The 9969-nt window shown below is 43.2% G+C and overlaps 1 non-coding gene across 1 annotated transcript; it reads right to left on the bottom strand.

Annotated features, from left to right (window-relative positions):
* Nucleotides 1-666: 666 nt before the first annotated feature.
* Nucleotides 667-770, bottom strand: LOC132369435 (U6 spliceosomal RNA). Its single transcript, XR_009504410.1, has one exon. It is a non-coding gene; the product is annotated as a U6 spliceosomal RNA (small nuclear RNA).
* Between the last annotated feature and the right edge of the window lie 9199 nt (nucleotides 771-9969).

The following is a 9969-nucleotide window of genomic DNA, read 5'->3' as shown; positions in this document are numbered from 1 at the left end:
CCACTCATCTGACCCTTTACTCTCAGAAGCAAGTCAGTTTCACCTCCCCCAAAGGTGAGTCATGTCCACAACACCTGTTAGCCCCCCACAAGGAGGGATGACCCCGCTGAACAGCCAAAATCGAGTATCAGCAGATTTGCTTCAGCAAGGATGTTTCCTGGTTTCTGGGCGATTGTTGCCACCCCTGGGACACAAGGGTCATCCTCAGAATCATGCAAGTTAATAATATTCATATGAATATGAAGCAAGGGCCTTTGTAGACTCAATGTTTCATTGTTTCAATGCATTTTGATATTAAATGAATAAGTAATGTGAATTACATCTAAACGACTGAAATATGCAAGTCGGCATCTGTTCTTTTTAAGTCAACAACTCGAGATTATTATTAATACTATTATTGTTAAAGGCTACAGACATAGTCTTTTTCCATAGTCATTTCTTCAATCAGGAAAGTAATCTTTTTAAAAAAAATTTTTTTAACATCTTTATTGGAGTATAATTGCTTTACAATGTTGTGTTAGTTTCTGCTGTATAACAAAGTGAATCAGCTGTACATATACATATATCCCCATATCTCCTCCTCTGACTGGTGTGAGGTGATACCTCATTGTAGTTTTGATTTGCATTTCTCTAATGATTAGTGATGTTGAGCATCCTTTCATGTGCAAAAATATGGAACACTTCATGAATTTGCGTGTCATCCTTGCGCAGGGGCCATGTTAAACTCTGTATCGTTCCAATTTTAGTATATGTGCTGCCGAAGTGAGCGCAAGAATGTAATCTTAATTTGTCACTATCTGATGATCACTGAGCTACATTATTGGTTTCCTATTGATACATGTATTCAATGCCTATCATCTCTGGACACAGGTGAACAGCTAATATTGCTAAGAATGTCACTCTGAGCGAAGCTTCCATTTCTTTTGTTTCCTTTGTAAATAATTATGCTAAATTTGTACCAACCATCTCCCCCATATTTCCCCGAATTTCCATACGTGGAACTGAGCTGATTTAATAAAATAGACCAAAGACGCAGGCACCTTTTTCTTCTTGCCTGGCTAAATTGACCACAGTGCACCTCAGAGGCAACTAGCCATACAGGGCGGAGAGTACTTGACTGCAATGTGCAAGCTGAACTTCAGAGCGCCGACTTCCCCGCTGTTAGACTGACAGAGAGCTCCTCCGCGGGCGAGAGGAGCAGCCCCCTTTCGCACACAATCAGCACCAGCTGTAGTCCAATTAAACTCAACAGTGAACAGGTGTTCACTGTAATGACTTCCACACAAAAGCACGCTTCCATTTAGTACTCTTTACATCCGATACACTCACAGCCCCACTGAAAGGGAGTAGTAGAAAACGAGATGGAATTCAGTGGAGGAAAAACAGCAACCCGCAAACTTGTCCATAATCAGCATCAGAAGCCTCAATTAGCCTCAACATTTCACAGGTGTCCACAGGAGGGTATTTTATGCAGAGCCTACTCGAGTCAATTGTCCCTTAAGAAGTTCTTTGAAAACATTTTGAAGTTTTTCAAATTCAGGTAGCTCACTCATATTACTACCCCAGTACTGTTATTACCACTATTTCTTTTTTTTTTTTTTAACATCTTTATTGGAGTATAATTGCTTTACAATGTTGTGTTAGTTTCTGCTGTATAACAAAGTGAACCAGCTATACATATACATATATCATCATATATCCTCCCTCTTGCGTCTCCCTCCCACCCTCCCTATCCCACCGCTCTAGGTGGTCACAAAGCACTGAGCTGATCTCCCTGTGCTATGTGGCTGCTTCCCACTAGCTATCTATTTTACATTTGGTAGTGTATATATGTCCATGCCACTCTCTCACTTCGTCCCAGCTTACCCTTCCGCCTCGCCATGTCCTCAAATCCATTCTCTACACCTGCATCTTTATTCCTGTCCTGCCCCTAGGTTCTTCAGAACCTTTTTTTTTTAGATTCCATATATATGTGTCAGCATATGGTATTAGTTTTTCTTTCTGACTTACTTCACTCTGTATGACAGTCTCTAGGTCCATCCACCTCACTACAAATAACTCAATTTTGTTCCTTTTTATGGCTGAGGAATATTCCATTGTATATATGTGCCACATCTTCTTTATCCATTCATCTGTTATGGACACTTAGGTGCTTCCATGTCCTGGCTATTGTAAATAGAGCTGCAATGAACATTGTGGTACATGAGTCTTTTTGAATTATGGTTTTCTCAGGGTATATGCCCAGTAGTGGGATTGCTGGGTCGTAGGGTAGTTCTATTTTTAGTTTTTTAAGGAACCTCCGTACCATTCTCCATAGTGGCTGTATCAATTTACATTCCCACCAACAGTGCAAGAGAGTTCCCTTTTCTCCACACCCTCTCCAGCATTGATTGTTTGTAGATTTCTTGATGATCGCCATTCTGATTGGTGTGAGGTGATACCTCATTGTAGTTTTGATTTGCATTTCTCTAACGATTAGTGATGTTGAGCATCCTTTCATGAATTTGTTGGCAATCTGTATATCTTCTTCAGAGAAATGTCTATTTAGGTCTTCTGCCCATATTACCACTATTTCATGGCTTTCAGGAGTCTACCCTGCTAGACATGCATGGGCAGAAATATTAATTACATTCATGTACACCCTAAAAATTTGTTTGGCCCATTGCATTTTCCCCAGAATTCTCTTATATCTGGTGCCTTTGCTGTATTTGAAATAGAGAAATCTAGAGAGCACTTCTTGGGGTAGGATGTTATTACTCCTACTGTATTTCAATCAATTATTGTATGTCCACAGTCTTCATTGCTGTGGAAAAGAGGAATGACAACAGGAAAATTTCATGCTACTGGGAATCAATGCCCTTTTAAGATTGGTTGGCAGCTCAGGACCCAATCAGTGTCACTCCTAGTGGCTCATCCCAGGCTTGATGAAGAATGACTAATTACCAGGGGACTCCAGTAAATGAGGTGGTGGCATTCTTTCTTCAGATCCCTCATCCCATATCTTGGTGATCATATAGCACTAATGATGCTCCTGGAGTTGGTACCTTCTTTGACTTTGCATTTACAGGGAGGACAGCGGAGAAAAGGGGTGAGTAGGTCTGAGGCAGAGACTTCAGAATTCTGCCTCTCAATTCAATTAGGGAGTAAGGCACACTGCTAAATGTAACACAGCCCATGGTGCAGAAAGCTATTTTTTTCTTTTGTCAGAAACAATTTGATAACTCACACCAGAAGGAAACCTGGGTAAAAACCAATCCCAGATGTGGAACAAATGTTGGTGAGGGTGTCAGTTGGTATAACATTGGAAAGCTAGTGGATTTCCATAACTGAAGCTGGACCTATGACCAGACAATTCCATTCTCAGTTATAATCCCAACAGAAATTGTGGTAAGCAGACACCAGTATGGCCCCTGGTGACCCCCACCTCCTGGGATTCATTGCCTTGTATAATCCCCTCTTCCTGAGGGTGGATGGGACCTGTGACCTTCTTCTAACCAATAGAATACCACAGCTGTGATAGGATATGACTTCCATAATTATAATACATAAAATTGTAATTTCTGTCTTGCTAGCAGACTCTATTGCCTTCTTGGCTTGCATGCTTTGATGTTGGAGAGGTCTCCATGGCAAGGAACTAAATGTAGCCTTTGGCCAATAGCCAGTTAGGAACTGAGTCCAGCACTCTTCCAGAAACTGAATTCTGCCAACCACAATGGGAGCTTGGAAGCAAATCCTTTCCCAGTTGAGACTTCAGATGAGACCCCAGCCCTGGCTGACACCTTGATTGCAGCCTTGTGAAAGCCCCTGAAACAGAGGACCTAGCTAAGCTCTTCAGACTCCTGACCCCAGAAATTGTAAGATAATGTGTGTTGTTTGAATTTTTTGGTAATTAGTTATACATTAATAGATAACAAATACAGAAATGCTTAAAAATGTGCCCCCAAGGACATGCATAAGTGTTTTCAGAGTAGCGTTCTTCATAATACCAAAGTAGGAAACAACACAAAGGTCCATGGGCAAGATTAAAGCTTCATAGACCACATACAGCCACCTAGCAAAAAGCTAGTAGTGCTGGAGTTGGAGATGAGGAGACAGGTGTTAGGTAGGAGTGTAGAAGAATCATCCACATAGATGTGATCATGGAAGCTACTGGAACGGGTGAGAACAATGAGATATAAATTATAAAGGGAGAATAATGAAGAGGGCTATAATGCTTATATGTTTCAATTGCAAATAACAGAAAATTCTACACATTATGATTTAAATAATACAAGGAACTTCAGGCTGAGCACAAGACCCCTGGAGCACTGCCCTGTTACCTCACCACCAACCTATCAGAAGAAAGTAACACACTCTGCATCCCTCACCCCAAATTTTGCCTATTAAAAACTTCTCATCAGGGACTTCCCTGATGGCGCAGAGGTTAAGAATCCGCCTGCCAATGCAGGGGACATGGCTTCGATCCCTGGTCTGGGAATATCCCACATGCCGCAGAGTAACTAAACCTGTGTGCCACAACTACTGAGCCTGTGCTCTAGAGCCCATGAGCCACAACTACTGAACCCACATGCCACAACTACTGAAGCCTGTGTGCCTAGAGCCTGTGCTCTGCAACAAGAGAAGACACCGCAATGACAAGCCTGCGCAATACAACGAAGAGTGGCCCCTGCTCGCCACAACTAGAGAAAGCCTGCACGCAGCAACGAAGATCCAATGCAGCCAAATAAATAAAATAAAATATATAAATAAATTTATTTAAAAAAAAAAACTTCTCCCCAAAAACCATGGGGGAGTTTGGGTTTTTTTGAGCATGAGCCACCTGTTCTCCTTGCTTGGCCCTGCGATAAACGTTTCTCTGCTCAAAATAATAATAATAATAATACATTATAAATAAATAAATAATACAAGGAAAAAAAAGTCCATGGGCAATAAGATGGATAAGTACATTGTGTATGTCCAGAGAGTGGACCACTGTAAGCGACAAAAAACGAACCAAACCTAGCCACGTGCAACCCCATGGGTGAATCTCACAAATAATTGAGTGAAAAAGCCAGACACAAAAGAGTACACACTGTATGATTCAATTACATAAAACTGTAAAACAGGCAAAACTAATCTATCATTCTGTTTGAAGCTTAGGATGGTGGTTGTTTGAGGATGGGGGGTGGTAGGTGGTGACAGGGAAGGGACATAGGGAAGCTTTTGAGACGTTGATAAATTGTTCTGTTTCTTAATCTGGAGCTGGTTACAGGGCTGTTTTGCAGCCTTTTCTGTATGTATGTTATAACTTCAAAAGTTAAAAGAAAAAAACAGCAGGTAATCTTTTCAGCCTAGGATATAAATAGATGTGTGGTTAGAGGGGTGCATTACCTTTGTAGGCACAGTATCATTGTACATTGGGGAAGGAGAGCACTGATTTCAAATGCCTCGTTTAACAGAGGAGGTAAACTGAGGTGCAGAAAGGCTCAGAGAGTAAAATGAGTTGCAGAAGTTCAATTTTTGTCAGAGCTGAAATGGCAAAGCAGGTCTTGTCTCTTTTGTACATTCTGGTTAGATGTGAGGGCAATCTGGCTGTGGACGGTCCTTCATGATTCTCTCTGCTTGAGTCCCTTTCTTTACCACCCTATGTGATTGCCTGCTGATGTTGCAGACTCAGTTAAAGAAGATTACTTTCCCAGATTGCCTGGTGTCTGGCTCAGTCTGGTGCCTTAAACAGGCCTATGCCCAATAAGGAAGAGCCTCCTGGTGCCTTGTTGTTTTCAAGCTTCCACCCTGCACCCTTTCACCTGACCCCTCCCTGCCATTTGTTTGCAGACCTGTTTCTTGCACCATGGCTAGTGATCTTTACCTGATCTCCTATCCACTGTCTCGTTCTCACTCAGGGCAACTGAAACTCAACACTCTTCCCTGGCACTGAACTTGGCCACCTTTCCTGGCTTTAATTGGGCCTAATCTTGCAGTGTGTATTTGCTGCCAGCAGCTCTGGGTTACAACCTTGACTGGGAAGACTGCTGCAAAAGAGGAGAGAAGCGTTGTTTTTTTTTTTTTTTTTTCAGGCAAAGATCTACAAATATCCAGTCTCTCCATGTTTCAAATAAGTTTTTAAATTCCATTTTAGAAAAACATCGGCTGGTGTAGGCAGAGATGAGTGAACTTCCTGTCCTTTCCCATTTTCTCCACTTCTAAGCTCTGAGCACTAGATTATAAAATTAACACAATGGATGAGGCCAGCTATACATAAATGTACCTTAGAGACAAAACATCTGCCAAGTCAGAAGAAGGCAGAAGATGAATGTGGCCATTACCCTATGGATAGTATGGATGTGTCTAGAGAAAGAAAGTGCCCATCGGAAAGGGAGTTGGTGATCATAGGACTTAGAGGACAGACCAGAGGGATCTCTGAGAAGTTGGTATGAATATTCCAGTGGTGATGGCTTCATCAGGCCACAGCCACCTGGTACTATTAAACTTTCAAGTCATCTAACTAAACTGCCCTTGCTCTGATTCCAGGCTCACTAAGGAACTTTCGGATTGTAATTGACTTCCTGGGTAGATTTTCTACAGGGAGAAAAAGTGCTGGAGAGAAGAGTGTGAACATTTGATCTTTCTGACAGCTGCACATCCCCTTGTCAACAGAGGTATTGACATTTTGGTGTGAAGTTTTGGTGTTTTGTGAATTTAGTTCACATAAGCCAGCCCTCTCAAGTCAGGCAAATCCTGGAACACTAACAAGATTGAATTTTTGGATCTGTAAGTCTTCTGGCCAGACTTTGGATTGTGAAAAATTCATTAAGATAATACCACTTTGGAAGGGCTCTTGGTAGATAGCCAGCCAGCCATTTCCTGGTAATATTCAACATGGCTTTGGGCCCACTTTCAAAATCCTGATGATACCTAACTAGATTGAGAGGAAGGGAAAGAGCGAGCAGAGAGAAGAGGAGGTGAAATGGGATAGTCCATTCAATTTGGTTTTCATTGGAGCTGCAAATGGAATCTTACTGAAAATGGATTACTTATGTGTTTCTTAAATGGGGGTAGATACCCTTCTGGGAATATGTGGCAACGTGCTTGGGCTGAATAAAGTATGGGATAAAACTCAGCACATCTTTCTGGAAGGTTAATTTTCTCTCCAATTTTGGGAGAGATGGAGAAGTTAAGGCATTAATTTTTTTAAAAAATAAATTTATTTATTTATTTATTTAGGCTGCACGCAGGCTTCTCATTGTGGTGGCTTCTCTTGTTGTGGAGCATGGGCTTTAAGCGCACGGGCTTCAGTAGTTGTGGCTCATGGGCTCTAGAGCACAGGCTCAGTAGTTGTGGTGCACGGGCTTAGTTGCTCCGTGGCATGTGGGATCTTTCCGGACCCGCGTCCCCTGCATTGGCAGGCGGATTCTTAACCACTGCACCACCAGGGAAGCCCAAGACATTAGTTATTGAGGTAAAGACTTACTAGTCTACCCAGAGTTGTTGCTGGGTAATCAGGGACTATATTTCCCAGCTCCTCTTGCATTTAAATGGGGCCACATGATGAATTCTTGCTCCTGGAATGTGGGGGAGAATGGGTGTCAATTCTGAACTCAGGTAATTAAGAAGTGGTCTCTTTCTCCATCAAAATGGAGACGACTCAGAGGCCCTGAAAGAGGGTAGAGTCGCAAGACCAAGGGGCAGACTGTCCACCCGCAAACCACATCCACATGGATTTCAGGTGAGCGAAAAATACATTTCTAAAGTGTTAAATCACTGAGGGTTTGGGCTTGATCTGATAGAGCAGAGAGCATTACTCTGATAGAACCGGTAAGTAAATATTTCTACATGAGAGCAAACAGTAATATGATATCATGTAGATTTACATAAATTCTTAAGTTAAAACTGAGATTTCAAAGCCATATTTTGCTCACAGCAGGCTGCTGGCACTATCCCTGGGTGCCGAAAGAGTGAGCCATTCGTTCTCCTCTGCTGTTGGGGGAACTTGATGGAAAAGTTTGACAAGGACTAGGCAAACTCATGTCATGGAAGAGGAAAAGCTGTGGTCATCCTCTAGACTGTAGAGTCTGTAGTAAGTGCTCATTCAAGGCAAGACTGAAGTAGGCAAAGTTAGATTTTAGATGACCTTTCTTTGGTCCCTTACCCCCAGACTTGCATGGCTCATACTGTCCATCAGAATTCTGTGCCCTGGTCTGTTTTTCAGGCAAAACCTTCATGCTCTGGACCCTTCCTAACTTGTGAATGTCCATCTCAGCTTATATTCCCTTAGGAGCCTGCTCACTGATGGAGCTGATATGACCAAAGGATTCAGGCTAAGAGGCAGGATGCCATATACGTGGCACCCTTCATACCAAACCACTTTCCATATGCACACAGATATCAGTGATTTCCCAGATTACTGCTTTCTGTTGAGCCAGGTGGGGCCTCAGAGCCTTCTCAGGATAGAACTCCGGGCAGCTCCTATGAATCTATTGGTGCTGGCTCTTGAATTGAATTGGACTTGCCATCCTAGATGAATGGTAGATCACAATAGCTTCATGGGTTATCTCTCTCAGACAATATTTGCCTTTCAACACACAGTTTTCATTACTCCATTAACCCAAACGAGGAATCTGGAAATTTCCAATACTCTGGCAGCTCTAGTTGGAGAGAGATTTGGGGCAGGGGACCATTTTTCCATTGCTCCTCAAATTACAACACTAACCTGCTGCCTGTTTCAATTCAATTCAATCCAACAGATCCTTATTTCACTTACAGTAAAGCAGGCTTTGTCTAGGAAGTCACATTTAACTCCATCACCAGCAAGTTTTTACTGAGCACCTGCTGTGTACCTGGCAACAAACTAGGCATTCAAGTGTTTCTTTTGTGACTATGTTGACTTATAATCACCATAGAGAGAAGCTCTGTTGTCTCTCTCTCTCCCTCTCTCTCTCTCTTTCCCTCTTCCACTCCCTCCCTCCCTCCCCATTTTTCATCTAGGGATGCTGACTTCCTGGAGGAACCTTCCCATCCTGCTGTCAGTCAGAAGCTCTTTCACTGCCCTTCCCCAAGCATGCTGAGTGGAGGGACAGGGTTTGCCCTCCTCTTCCCCTCCCCAGTGTTCCTAAGCCATGGCATTCTGACAGGGCCACAACTCTCTCTGTACAGACCCAGCAGTCTCTGTCAGTGGCTGATCAGACTTTTTTTTGTCACTGCCTTCTTCAGGACTGCTTCACTGAAGTGCTGCTAGGACAAAAAGAACAAGTTTTTCTAACCCTTTTTTAAAAATTTTTTCCAGGGGAGGGGGCTTCAGGGCGCAGGACTTCTTTTCCACCCACCCATTCCACATCATGGTCCAGACTGGTCAGGGCAGATCCACCCCTTTCCCCCCCAGTGAATGTGTCTAACTAGATGACCACGGCTGCCAAGCAGAGCTGCAGCTATCCTGGCAGTTTCAGGTGAGATGGGAGGAAGGCAGCTGCCAGGACTCAGGGTTGAAGATGTGCCGCCAGGTGATGGCTGTGTGCACAAACCCAGTTACTAATGCTCCCACTTAAGCTTTGGAAATGGAGTTAGAAAGACATGGCTAGGTGGGCAGAGGACAAATCTCAGCTTCTCCTAATCTGGGCTACGTGTTGGGTTTCCATAAGGCTGGGCTATGGGGGGAATGGGGCTTTGGTGTCCACCATGCTAGCTGTAGGCACAGTGGGAAGGGCTGCAAACATATGATTAGTTAATGAAAACTTGAATTTTGCAGAAAACAGCCAAATCTGTGGAAGGGTGGCAGCTGTTAAATTGAGTAGAAGCCCTAGGAAAGCCCTAAAGTTGTGGATTCTGCATATTTTCCTCACCCCTACCTGGGAGGCCAGCTCAGAACAGTCATTACAGAACTTTCCTGGAGGCATCAGGAAGCCAGGGATGGTGATTTGTTTAGATTTGTCTGCATCGTCGAGGCTGCCAAATCCCACAGACAGCTGCAGTCAGTTGCTCTCTTCGTGCTGTTCA

Source organism: Balaenoptera ricei, chromosome 7 (assembly GCF_028023285.1).
Source record: "Balaenoptera ricei isolate mBalRic1 chromosome 7, mBalRic1.hap2, whole genome shotgun sequence".
Lineage (NCBI taxonomy): Eukaryota > Metazoa > Chordata > Mammalia > Artiodactyla > Balaenopteridae > Balaenoptera > Balaenoptera ricei.
Note: the sequence above shows the minus strand (reverse complement) of the source record. Positions and strands in the feature narration are given on the sequence as shown.